This window comes from Rhinopithecus roxellana, chromosome 10 (assembly GCF_007565055.1).
Source record: "Rhinopithecus roxellana isolate Shanxi Qingling chromosome 10, ASM756505v1, whole genome shotgun sequence".
Lineage (NCBI taxonomy): Eukaryota > Metazoa > Chordata > Mammalia > Primates > Cercopithecidae > Rhinopithecus > Rhinopithecus roxellana.
This window is the reverse complement of record NC_044558.1, coordinates 11,486,593-11,501,088: the sequence shown is the minus strand read 5'-3', so window position 1 is coordinate 11,501,088 and position 14,496 is coordinate 11,486,593.

Below are 14,496 nucleotides of genomic sequence, written 5' to 3'. Positions count from 1 at the left end.
TTTATTTTTCTTGCTCAGTATTGCTTTGACTATTTGAGGTCTTTCGTGGTTCTGCACAAATTTTAGGATTGTATTTTCTATCTCTGTGAAAAATGTCATTGGCATTGTAATAGGGATTGCATCAATGCATCAATGAATATACAGGTTCAATCTGTATGTTGTTTTGGATAGTATGGTAATTTTAACAATATTAATTCTAGTCCATGAACATGAGATACCGTTCCGTCTTTTTGGTGCCATTTTTGATTTCTTTCATCAGTGTTTTGTAGTTTTCATTACAGAGATCTTTCACCTCTTTTGTTAAAATTATTCCTGAGTAGTTTTTTTTGTAGCAATTGTAAATGAGATTACGTTTAAAATTTATTTTTCAGCTAGTTGGTTATCGGTGTTTAGAAATTCTACTGATTTTTATATATTGATTTTGTATTCTGCAACTTTACTGAATATGTTGATCAGTTCTAAGACTTTTTTGGTGGAGTTAGGTTTTTCTATATATAAGATTATGTTGTCTGCAAAGAGAAACAATTTGACTTTGTCTTTTTCAATTTGGATACCCTTTATTTTTCTCTGCCTAATTTATTTGGCAAGAACTTTCAGTACTATGTTGAATAAAAATGGTAAAAGTGTGCATCCTTGTCTTGTTCCAGTTCTTGGAGAAAAAGCTTTCACATTTTTCTCATTAAGTATAATGTTAGCTGTGGGTTTGTCATTTATGGTTTTTATTGTGTTACAATATGTTCCTTCTGTATCTAATTTGTTGAGAGCTTTTATCATAAAGGGATATCAAATTTTCTTAAATGCTTTTTCTTCATCTATGGGGATGATCGTATGGTTTTGTCTTTCATTCTGTTGATGTAATGTATTATATTAATTGATTTGTGTATGTTAAACCTTGCACCCTGGGATAAATCATCCTTGGTTATGATATATTATCTATTGATGTGCTGTTGGATTCAAACTGCTGGTATTTTGTTAAGGATTTTTGTATCTATGTCCATCAGGGATATTGTTCTGTAGTTTTCTGTTTTTGTTGTGTGCTTGTCTGGTTTTGATATTAGGGTAATGCTGGCCTTGTACTGGCATCCATACATTTGAAAGAGCAATTACCTCTTCCAGTCATTATAGATTGGTTTCAGCAGGTAACGGCCTTCCTCAGTCATGTTTAGAGAGTCTGAGCTGGTCAATTGACAGAATCCATAGGTCAACTGATGGGCAGTGTCTACTCACAGGCCTATTGTTGGGAATTGCAGGGAGGGCTCTCAGGCCTGTGGGTAGGTGAGGATGGAGCTCGGTACATAGAAAGAATAGGCTACCTCCAAAACTGCATAGTGGATCAGATTCTACCGGTAGACTAGGGTGCTTTCCAGTCCACAATATGATCCACAGTCTGTGGCCCTGTTATCACGGCATGGGAAGACATGGTTCCTGCCAGGTCTGCAGGACTGCTGGCAGGACTGCAGATGAGTGAGGCAAGACTTCAGACCTCAGGTGGATGAGGCTTCTTTCAGGTCTGCAGCCAGGTCTGCAGATGGTGTGCCTGCTACTGAGGGTGAAGATCTGACTTCTCAAAGCAGCTTTCCTTTGTCTCAGGCTCCAGCATGGTTTCAAAATCTCCCGCCTGGATCCCAAAGCTCCTACAAAGGTATGTTCGTCTGGTTCCAAATCACAAGTTCTGTGGGAGGACAAGAGCTGAGGACCTTCTATTCTGCCATCTTGCTGGCATTGGTGTCTGATAATTAATTTCTATTACATTGTATTATTGTTAACAATTGTATAAAAGTATGTTAAGTATATTGTTTAAATGTTTATGAATGGTCTTATCAATGGTATCTAGATATTACACTGTCTTTTCATACTTGTATCCACTCAATCTATTTATGCAATTATTTTAAGTTTTAAAATAAAGGCCTTTTTTGTTTTTTTTGTTTTTTTTGTTTTTTTTTGAGACGGAGTCTCGCTCTGTCACCCAGGCTGGAGCGCAGTGGCCGGCTCTCAGCTCACTGCAAGCTCCGGCTCCCGGGTTCAAGCCATTCTCCTGCCTCAGCCTCCCGAGTAGCTGGGACTACAGGCGCCCGCCACCTCGCCCGGCTAGTTTTTTGTATTTTTTAGTAGAGACGGGGTTTCACTGTGTTAGCCAGGATGGTCTCGATCTCCTGACCCCGTGATCCGCCCGTCTTGGCCTCCCAAAGTGCTGGGATTACAGGCTTGAGCCTCCGCGCCCGGCCTAAAGGCCTTTTTAATAAGTCATTTTTATCTCCCTCCTCTTTTTCTTTTACATTGTGATATTTTTATGGGTTATGTGGCTACTATTTTATTATCACATTTATTCATATTTAATGTGGGCAGCTCTTTCTAAATCTTTTTTTTTTTTGCCCAACTGTACTATAGATAATCTCTCCTTGGACTTTCTGTTCACTTACCATAAGGCCTATTGGTTTTCCTCTCAGAGACTACTGCGAGATTGAACTATTTCCAACTTGTGATCTATGTACTTTTCTGTTTCTAGAGGTAAGAGACAATGGAACTGGGGCCACAGGGATTTGTGATTGCTGTATTTTCTCTCTGCTCTATTTTCTGTAATTTATTAAACTTCCTGTAACTGGTTTCCTTCTACTTCCTCAGGTAGTACAGGTAGCTTGTGTGTGTGTATGTGTGCATTTGTGTGTGCACATTTGTGTGTGCGCGTGTGTGTGTGAGAGCGGGAGCGGGAGCGGGAGCGGGAGCGGGAGCGGGAGCGGGAGCGGGAGGGAGCCTGCAAGGCTTCTTATTTTCTCCCAATACAAGCTAAGTGTAGTCACCTGGGTTCATCTGTTTCTTCTGAGTATTCCTTTCACTTCGCTCCCAGGAAAAGAAGAAAACAGACAGGAGATTCTTAGGAGTTTGGCCCACAGTGAGGAAGAGGATTTAAATTAACTTTCTGTGTGTTTTCTAAGTGATTTTTATGAATTTTGTCTTATTTTGGGTTTTCCCTAATAAATACTGATTTTCATGGTTGGATAAAAATATCTTTGGGAAATCAGGATCGATCTCGTTTTCTACTCTATTCTTTCTTCCAGTCAAGGTGACAACATGGCATATTCTGACAAATTTCCCCTTTTCTTTTGAATCACTGAGCTTAAGGGAAAGCATTATTATTTTAAAGAATCATTTAACCAATTTTTTTCCTTGCACTCCTAATATTACTCCAGTCTGTTTTTCTCTGTGTTGGATGACATGAGTAATGTTATTTTACAATTTTACCCACGCATTGAGAAGTGGTAGTTGTGGAGGGAAGATGTGAAGGGGACAAGATTTGAAAGTTGCTTTATTTCAATCTACCGTCTCCCTGTCTCTGGCTGTCATGACATTTTTCAAAATTGGGAAGTGTGCTTTATTCTTTGTAAAAACAGTTTTCATTGTTGTTGTTGTTGATTGCTATTTTCTGTGTGTGTGCTTTGGATTTTTAAAAATTAGTTTAAAATTACCAAAACTGCTCAGTACATTAGAATTTTGAAAGAAGAAAGTTTTGAGATTTTTCTTCACTCTGTCATTTAACCATATATAACTCTTACAGATAGCTACACCTGTTTAGGTTAATTTGGGACCATGGTATCTTTTCCAGTAGGGTGTTACAGTTACCATTAACAGAAAGATGCAGTAAGCAATTTCAGAATTAGTATGCAGAACTTTCCTACTATAATTATTTCGAAGCTTTGGAACATGTTTTTAGGAGGTAAAACATGACTTTGTGATAATATTTAAGCAATGCCTATGAACAGTCTGGTTCAGCTCTTTCTTAAGACAACATATTTTACTTAGCAGAAGCCATGTATAAAGTCCTTTCTTTTCATTTTGGTTATATTATCTCAAGAGGATAAAATCTGTTCAGAATTTCAGTCTGTAGAAGCTGTGTTATAAAATTAATGAAATAGAATGTTTTGTACTTCTGAGGAATTATAATTTTCGCAGGTCTATTCAGCTGTCAATGAACAGCTAAAATATTTGGAAATTTATATGGCTAACTGGAAATACAGAATGTCTCATCAAGAAAAAAAGTTGAGAGTTTTTAAAGAGAGTAGATACGCATTTGACAAAGGACTGTTATTCAGAATGTACATGGAGCTCAAACAAATCAACAAGAAAAAAAACACACACACACACATTAAAAAGTGGGCCAAAGATAGAAACAGACATTTTCCAAAAGAAAACATCTCTAAGTGACCAAAAGGCATATGAAAAAATGTTCAACATCACTAATCATCAGAGAAGTGCAAATTAAAACCACAATGAAATACCATCTTATACCAGTCACATTGGCAATTTTGGATGTTAATAATCCCTTATCATATGCATGGTTTGCAGATATATTCTCCCATTCATAGATTATCTCTTCACTTGGTTGTTTCCTTTGCTGTGCAAAAGATTTTTAGTTTGAAGTAATCCCATATGTTTGTTTGTTTGTTTGTTTGAGACAGAATCTCACTCTGTCACACAGGCTGGAATGCAGTGGCATGATCTGGGCTCACTGCAACCTCTGCCTCCCAGGTTCAGGCAATTTTCATGCCTCAGCCACCCAAATAGCTGGGACTACAGACATGTGCCACCATGCCCAGCTAATTTTTTTTATTTTTAGTAGAGACAGGGTTTCACCATGTTGGCCAGGCTGGTATTGAACTCCTGACCTCAAGTAATCTGCCCACCTGGGCCTCCCAAAGTGCTGGGATTACAGGAGTGAACCACCGGGCCCAGTCCCCTATGTCTATTGTTATTTTTGTTGCCTCTGCTTATGGAGTAATATCCAAATAATCGTTGCCCAGACCAATGTCATGAAATTCTTCCTCTCTGATTTCTTCTAGTAGTTTTACAGTTTTAGGCCTTATGTTTAAGTCATTAATGTATTCTGATTTGATTTTTGTATATGGTGTGAGATGAGGGTCAAATTTCATTTTTCTGCATGGACATTTCCAGTTTTCCCAACACCTTTTATTTCAGAGACTTCCCATTATGTGTTCTTGGCACCTCTGTCAAAAATCAATTGACCATAAATACATGTGGTATTTTCTGGGCTCTTTATTCTGTTCCATTGATCAGTGTGTCTATTCTTATGTTAGCATCATGCTGTTGTAATTATTACAACTTTGTAATATAGTTTTTGTAACACAGTAATATTGTAGTTTGTGTTTTTATTTTTATTTCTTTAAAATTTTTGTGGGTACATAGTAGGTGCTTGTATTCCTGGGGTAAATGAGAAGTAATATAGTTTGACATCAGATAGTGTGATGCCTCCAACTTTGCTCAAGATTACTTTGGCTATTTTGAGGTCTTTTGTAGTTTTACATACATTTTATGATTATTTTCTTTATTTCTATAAAAAAATTAGAATTTTGATAGAGATTTCATGGAATCTTTAGATTATTTGGGGAAGCATGGGCATTTTACAATCCATAAACACAGAATAGCTTTCTCTTTATTCATGGCTTCTTCGATTTCTTTTATCACTTTTTAAATACTTTTTTTTTTTTTTTTTTGAGACGCAGTCTCGCTCTGTCGCCCATGCTGGAGTGCAGTGGCCGGATCTCAGCTCACTGCAAGCTCCGCCTCCCGGGTTTACGCCATTCTCCTGCCTCAGCCTCCTGAGTAGCTGGGATTACAGGCGCCGCCACCTCGCCTGGCTAGTTTTTTTTTGTTTGTTTTTTTGTTTGTTTGTTTTTTTTTAGTAGAGACGGGGTTTCACCGTGTTAGCCAGGATGGTCTCATCTCCTGACCTCGTGATCCGCCCGTCTCGGCCTCCCAAAGTGCTGGGATTACAGGCTTGAGCCACCGCGCCCGGCCTTAAATACTTTTAAGTGTACAGGTCTTCCACCTCTCTGATTAAATTTATAACAATTTCTATTTTTTATACTTACTGTAAGTAAAATTGTTTTCTTTAATTCTTGTTTGGATAGTTTGTTGTTAGTGTATAGAAACACTACTGATTTTTGTATGTGGATTTTATATCCTGCAACTTTACTGAATTCATTTATTAGTTCTAACAGTTTTTGATGGAGTCTTTAGGCTTTTCTCTAAGATCATGTCATCCGCAAATGGAGATAATTTAACTTCTTCCTTTCTGAATGGAAAGTACTTCATTTCTTTCTCTTACTAATTTGCTCTGGCTAGGACTTCCAGTGCTATGTTGAATAGAAGTGGGAAGAGTGGACCTGCTTGTCTTGTTTCTGATCTTAGAATGAAAACTCAAATTTTCACCGTTGAGTATGATGTCTGTGGGCTTATCATATTTACCTATTGTGTGGAGTTACATCCTTTCTATACCTAATTTGTTCAGAGTTTTCAACATGAAAAGATGTTAAATTTTGTCAAATGCCTTTTCTGCAATTATTGGGATGATCATATGGGGTTTTTTTTTTTTCTAATGTTCACTGTGACTTTATTTAAAAAAATTTTTTTAATTCAACTTTTACTTTAGGTTCAAGGGTACATGTGCAGGTTTGTTACACGGGCAAATTGCATGTCGCTGGGGTTTGATCTGCAAATAATTTTGTCACCTGGGTAGTGAAAATAGTACCTGATAGGTGATTTTTCAGTCCTCACCATCTTCCCACCTTCCACCTTCAAGTAAGCTCTAGCATCTATTGTTCTCCCCTTTGTGACCATGTGTATTCAATGTTTAGCTCCCATTTGTGAGAACATGCGGTAGTTGTTTTTTTTTTTTTTTTTTTTTCCCATGTTCCTGCATTAATTTGCTTGAAATAATGGCCTACAGCTGCATCCATGTTGCTGCAATGGACATGATTTCATCTTTTTATGGCTGCATAGTATTTCATGGTGTATATATACCACATTTTCTTTATCCAGTCTACTACTGATGGGCATCTAGGTTGATTCCATGTCTTTGCTATTGTGAAAAGTGCAGCAATGAACAAACATGTGCATGTGTCTTTATAGTAGAATGATTTCTATTCCTTTGTGTATATGCCCAGTAATGGGATTGCTGAATCAAATGGTAGTTCTATTTTAAGTTGTTTGAGAAAACTCACAACTGCTTTCCACAGTGGCTGAATTAATTTACATTCCCACCAGCAGTGTATAAGTGTTCCCTTCTCTCTGCAACCTTGCCAAAATGCGTTATTTTTTGACTTTTTAGTAATAGCCATTCTGACTCGTATGAGATGGTATCCCATTTTGGTTTTGATTTACATATCTCATTGGGGTTTTCATCTGCATTTCTCTCATGATTAGTGATGCTGAGCATTTTTTGATATGCTTGTTAGGCATGTACATTTCTTCTTTTGAGAATTTTCTGTGTATGTCCCTTGCCCATTTTTAAATGAGGTTGTTTGTTTTTTGTTTGTTGAATTGTTTAAATTCTTTACAGATTCTGAATATTAGACCTTTAACAGATGCCTAGTTTGCAAATATTTTCTCCCATTTACAAAGTTGTCTGTTAACTCTGTCAGCAGTTTTTCTGTGTGGAAGCTCTTTAGTTTAATTAGGTCCCATTTGTCAATTTTTTGCTTCTATTACAATTGCTCTTGGCATCTTCGTCGTGAATTCTTTTCCAGGGCTTTTATCTAGTATTGCTTAGATTTTCTTCTAGAGTTTTTGTAGTTTTACGTTTTAAATTTAAAACTTGAGTTAATTTTTGTATGCGGTGAATGGAGAGGATTCAGTTTCAGTCTTCTGCACATGGTTAGTCAGTTATCCTAGCACCATTTATTGAATAGGGAGCCCTTTCCCCATTGCTTGTTATTGTAAACTTTGTCAAAGAATAGATGATTATAGACATATGCCTTTATTTCTGAATTCTCTATTCTGTTCCATTGGTCTATGTGTCTGTGTTTGTACCAATACCATGCTGTTTTGGTTACTGTAGCCTTGTGGTATAGTTTGAAGTCAGGTAGTGTGATGCCTCTAGCTTTGTTCTTTTTGCATAGGCTTCCTTTGGCTATTCAGGCTCTTTTTTTGTTTCACAAAATTTATGAATTTCGTTTCATAAAATTTATGAATTTTAGAATAGTTTTTCTAATTATATAAAAATGTTGTTGCTAGTTTGATAGGAACAGTATTGAATCTGTAAAATGCCTTGGGTAGTATGGCCATTTTAACAATATTGATTCTTCCTATCCATGAACACGGAACGTGTTTTCATTTGTTTGTGCCATCTCTGATTTCTTTAAGAAGTGTTTTAGTAAGTTTTGTTGTAGAGATCTTTTACCTCCCTGGTAAGCTGTATTCCTAGGTATTTTATTCTTTCTGTGGCTATTTTGAATGGAATTGCATTCTTGATTTGGCTTTCAGCTTGGGCCTTATTGGTGTATATAAATGCTACTAATTTTTGTACATAAATTTTGTATCCTGAAACTTTGCTGAAGTTGTTTATCAGATCTAGGAGCCTTTGGAAATGGACTATGAGGATTCCTAGGTATAGAATCATACTGTCCGTGAAGAGAGATTGTTTGAGATCCTCTATTCATATTTAGATACTTTTATTTCTTTCTCTTTCCTGATTGCTCTGGCTGGGACTTCCAGTACTATGTTGAATAGGAGTGGTGAGAGTAGGCTTCCTTATCATGTTCCTTGCATGCTTATTTCATTCCTGGAGAAACATGTTCTTTCTTAAGCGGGGCTAACACAGAAAAACAACAGGAAAGCTGAAGCCAAATTTAAAGCAGCCATGAATTCTAAATTCAGTAAAATGGGTTCAACCCAAATAAGGTCAGGGTTTAAAAGGATAAGAGGGAGTGTTGTAGCTCAGGAATGACCAGAATATTTGGTTTAACATCAGCAAGAATTTAAGGCTTTCTTTTATGGGCAAGAGAAGACACAAGGCATGGATGGGTCATTCTGGCTTTAAGGGCCAGGAGTATTGTATAAAATTAAAGGTATACAGAACATTTCATAGCTATCTCTACTCTGTAGACATAGGAAGTTCTGTAGATGTAGGAAGGCAAATGTTTCCAGCTTTTGCCTGTTCAGCATAATGTTGGCTGTTGGTGCCTCATAGTGGGTTCTTATCATTTTGAGGTAAGTACTTTTGAGGCCTAGTTTGTTTAAGATTTTTCACATAAAAGGATGTTGAATTTTGTTGAAAGCCTTTTCGGCATCAATTGAGATATCATGTAGATTTTGTGTTTAGATCTGCTTATGTGATGAATCACATTAATTGATTTGTGTATGTTGACCTAACCTTGCATCCCAGGGATAAAGCCTTCTTGATTGTGGTGGATCAGCTTTTTAATGTGCTGCTGTATTCAATTTGGTAGTATTTTATTAGGGATTTCTTTTCTTTTCTTTTTGCTTTGTTTGTTTGTTTTTTCATCTGTGTTCATCAGAGATTTTGGCCTGAAGTTTTCTTTTTTCATTGTGTCTTTGTCAAGTTTTGGTATTAGAATGATGTTGGCCTCACAGAGGGAGTTAGGAAGTAGTCCTTCTTCTTTGATTTTTTAGAATAGTTACAGTAGGATTGGTACCAGCTCCTCTTTATATGTCTGGTAGAATTCAGTTGTGAATGATCTGGTCCAGGGGTTTTTCTGGTTGGTAGGATTTTTATTAATAGATTCAGTTTTGGAACTGATTATCAGTTTATTCAGGTATTGAATTTTTCCTGGTTTGATCTTGGAAGGTTGTATGTTTTCAGGAATTTATCCATTTCTTATAGGTTTTCTAGTTTCTTTTTGTTGTTGTTGTTGTTCTTAAAAGTTTATTAAGTTTATTCATAAAAGTTTATTCATTTTATTCTTAAAAGTTAGGAAAAGTGAGACTGGCATTGTCTGTATAGCAGGGTGAAAGCACTCTAGCCCATGCTCTGGCCAAACGCACTTCAGCCTTACATACAGGCTGCCTACCAAATCCAGGAACAGGGCCCCAAATTAATTCCCTTTAAGGCCAACAACCAGATTCCTGACAACCCATCAAGCTTTTCCTGCCCTGCTCATCTGCAGGTGAACCCCGGATCCTGCCACCCCAGAATACACCAATTTTTATTATGTAAAAAGGAACATACAGACTGATACCCCACAGAGCAGAAGCCCCGGAACTCCAGGCCAGAGCTGAAGCTGCAGTCAGACCCGCAGGCTCTCTTGAAGCAGGATGGTTTGTGATGCCCTACTCAAACAGGGAGGGTTTCTAGTTTCTAAAACAGAAGCCAATCTTGAAGAAAATAATAAAACTGACCATTTACATTGCCAGAGACCCAGATCCATTATAAAATTATAATCATAAAGATGGTACAAAATTTCTGCAGACAGACAAACTGACTACTGGAGGAGAGCAAAGAGTTCAGAAACAGAAATATATATACAATTACTGAATTTAAGGAAAATACTGCAGAGCATTGAAGAGTATATCTTTTTCCATAAATTGCGCTGTGTCAGTTGGATTTCCACAGTGGAGAAAAATTATCTGGATCCCCCTATTTCACATCACATACAGAAATCAATTTCAAATATATTGCTAATCTAAATGTAAAATAGAAAGTGCCAAAATGTTTACAAGAAAGACAATAATCTTTACTCCTTTGAAGTAAACAACAATTTTTCAAACAGGACAAAAAAAGCATAAACCATAAAACAATGTAAATTGGACTTAAATATTTAGATATTAACCCCTTATTGGATATATGTTTGAAAATATTTTCTCCCATTCTCTGGGTTGCCTTCTCATTTTGTTGATTGTTTTCTCTGCCCTGCAGAAGCTTTTAAGTTTGATTTAGTCTGGCTTGTTTACTTTTGCTTTTATTGCTTGTATTTTTTATGTTACATTCAAAAAGTAATTATTACGACCAGTGTCATGGAGCTTTTTTCCTACAAGTTTTATGTTTTTATGTTTTTAATCTATTTTGAGTTTTTGTGTATGGTGTAAGATAAAAATCCAATTTCATTTTTTTGCATGTGGATATCCAATTTCTCTAACACCATTTATTGGAGACTGTCCTTTCCGCATTGTATATTCTTGGTGCCTTTATTGAAAATAGTTGCCATTGTATGTGTGAATCTGTTTCTGAGATTTCTGTTTTGTTTGCTTTGTCTATGTGTCTAGTTTTATGCCAGAACCACATTGTTTTTACATAATTAACTTGTATATATGATTTGAAATGAGGAAGTATAATATTTCTGGCTTTTATCTTCTTGTGCAATATTGCAATAACCATTTGGGCTATTTTGTGCTTTCATATGAATATTAAGATTTTTTTTTCATTTCTGAGGAAAATCTCAGAATTTTAAAAAATTGTTTTAATTTTTTATTTCAATAGGTTTTTGGGGAACAGGTGGTTTTTGGTTACGTGAATAAGTTCTCTAGTGGTGATTTCTAAAATTTTGGTGCACCCATCACCTGAGCAGTGTACACTGTACCCAGTACGTAGTCTTCTATCCCTCACCACTCCCCACCTTTTTCCCCAAGTCCCCAAAGTCCAATATATCATTCTTATGCTTCTGTGTCCTCATAGTTTAGCTTCCACTTATGAGTGAGAACATATGATGTTTGGTTTTCCATTCCTGAGTTACTTCACTTAGAATAATGGTCTCCAATTCCATCCAAGTTGCTGTGAGTGCCAATATTTCATTCCTTTTTATGACTTAGTAGTATTCCATGGTATAAATGTATATACCACATTTTCTTTATCCACTTATTGATGGGCATTTGGGCATATTTTTGCGATTGCAAATTGTGCTGCTATGTACATGCATGTGCAAGTAGCTTTTTCATATAATGGCTTCTTGTTCTTTGGGTAGATACCTCACAGTGAAATTGCTGGATCAAATGGTAGATCTACTTTTAGTTCTTTAAGGAATCTCCACACTGTTTTCCAAAGTGGTTGTACTACTTTACATTCCCACCAACAGTGTAAAAGTGTTCCTTTTTCACTGCATCCGTGCCAACATCTAATTTTTTTTATTTTTTGATCATGGACACTCTTGCAGGAGTGAGGTTTCGACTTGCATTTTCCTGATAATTAGTGATGTTGAGCATTCTTCCATATGTTGGTTGATCATTTGTATATCTTCTTTTGAGAATTGTCTATTCATGGCCTTAGCCCACTTTTTGATGGGATTGTTTGTTTTTTTCTTGCTGATTTGCTTGAGTTTATTGTAGATTCTGGATATTAGTCCTTTGTTGGATGCAAAGATTGTGAAGATTTTCTCCCACTCTGTGGGTTGTCTGTTTACTCTGCTGATTATTTCTTTTGCTGTGCAGAAGCTTTTAAATTTAATTAAGGCACATTTATTTATCTCTGTTTTTGTTGTATTTGCCTTTAGGTTCTTGGTCATAAAACCTTTGCCAGCCGGGCGCGGTGGCTCAAGCCTGTAATCCCAGCACTTTGGGAGGCCGAGATGGGCGGATCACGAGGTCAGGAGATCGAGACCATCCTGGCTAACACGTGAAACGTCTCTACTAAAAAAAATACAAAAACCTAGCCAGGCGAGGTGGCGGGCGCCTGTAGTCCCAGCTACTTGGGAGGCTGAGGCAGGAGAATGGCGTAAACCTGGGAGGCGGAGGTTGCAGTGAGCCGAGATCTGGCCACTGCACTCCAGCCTGGGCAACAGAGCGAGACTCCGTCTCAAAAAAAAAAAAAAAAAAAAAAAACCTTTGCCTAAGCCAATGTCTACAAGGGTTTTTCTGGTGTTATCTTCTAGAATCTTCATGGTATCAGGTCTTAGATTTATGTCTTTGATCCATCTTAAGTTGATTTGTGTATAAGGTCAGAGAATCCAGTTTCATTTTTCTACATGGGACTTGCCGATTTTCCCAGCACCATTTGTTGGATAGGGTGTCCTATCCCCACTTTATATTTTTGTTTGCTTTGATGAAGATCAGCTGGCAATAAGTACTTGTCTTTATTTTTGGGTTCTCTATTTTGTTCCTTTGGTTTGTGTGCCTACCCTATTTTATTATTAATATTATTACTATTATTTTTGAGACGGAGTTTTGCTCTTGATGGCCGGGCTGGAGTGCAATGGCATGACTCAGCTCACTGCAGTCTCTGCCTCCTGGGTTCAAGCAATTCTCCTGCCTCAGCCTCCCGAGTAGCTGGGATTACGGGCATGTGCCACCACACTGGGCTAATTTTGTATTTTTAATAGAGGCAGGGTTTCTCCATGTTGGTCAGGCTGGTCTCAAACTCCCGACCTCAGGTGATCCATCCACCTTAGCCTCCCAAAGTGCTGGGATTACAGGCATGAGCCACCGTGCCCAGCCATGCCTATCCTATTTTTATACCAGTACCATGGCCTTTTTTTCTTTTCTTTTCTTGAGATAGAGTCTTGCTCTATTACCCAGGCTGGAATGCAGTGGCGTGATCTCTGCTCACTGCAGCCTTTGCCTCCCGGGTTTAAGCAATTCTCCTGCCTCAGCCTCCCGAGTCACTGGTCCACTGAGCCTGCCTGACTATGGCCTTATAATACAGTTTGAAGTCAGGTAAAGTGATGCCTCCAGATTTGTTCTTTTGGCTTAGTCTTGTTTTGGCTATGCAGGCTCTTTTTTGGTTCCCTGTGAATTTTAAGATTGTTTTTTCTAGTTCTGTGAAGAATGATGGTGATATTTTGATGGGAATTGCATTGAATTTGTAGATTGTTTTTGGCAGTATGGACATTTTCATAATGTTGGTTCTACCCATCCATGAGTATGGGAACTGTTTCCATTTGTTTGTGTCATCTATGATTTCTTTAAGCAGTGTTTTGTAGTTTTCCTTGTAGAGGTCTTTCACATCCTTGGTTAGGTATATTCCTAAGTATTTCATTTTATTTTTTGCAGCTATTGTAAAAGGGATTGAGTTCTTAATTTGATTCTTAGCTTGGTCACTGTTGGTGTATAGCAGTGCTACTTCTTTGTGTACATTAATTTTGTATCCTGAAACTTTACTAAATTCATTTATCAGTTCTAGGAGCTTTTTGGATGAGTCTTTGGATGAGTTTTCTAGGTATATTATCATATCATCAGCAAATAGCAGCAGTTTGACTTCTTTACTGATTTCGATGCCCTTTATTTCTTTCTCTTGTCTGATTGCTCTGGCTTGGGCTTCTCGTACTACTGGAATAGAAGTGGTGAAAGTGGGCATCCTGGTCTCGTTCTGGTTCTCAGGGAAAATGCTTTCAACTTTTCCCATTCAGTATAATGTTAGCTCTGGGTTTGTCATAGATGGCTTTTATCACCTTAATGTCTATCCCTTCTGTGCCGATTATGCTGAGGGTTTTAATCATAAAGGGATGCTGGATTTTCTCAAGTGTTTTTTCTGTGTATATTGAGATAATCATGTGAGTTTTATTTTTAATTCTGTTTATGTGGTGTATCACATTTATGGATTTGCATATGTTAAATCATCCTTATATCTCAGGTATGAAACCCACTTGACCACGGTGGATTATCTTTTTGATATGCTCTTGGATCTGGTTAGCTAGTATTTTGTTGCGAATTTTGACATGTATGTTCATTAGAGATATTTGTAATCTGTATTTTTCTTTTATTGTTATGTCCTTTCCTGGTTTGGGTATAAGGGTGATACTGGATTCATAGACTGAT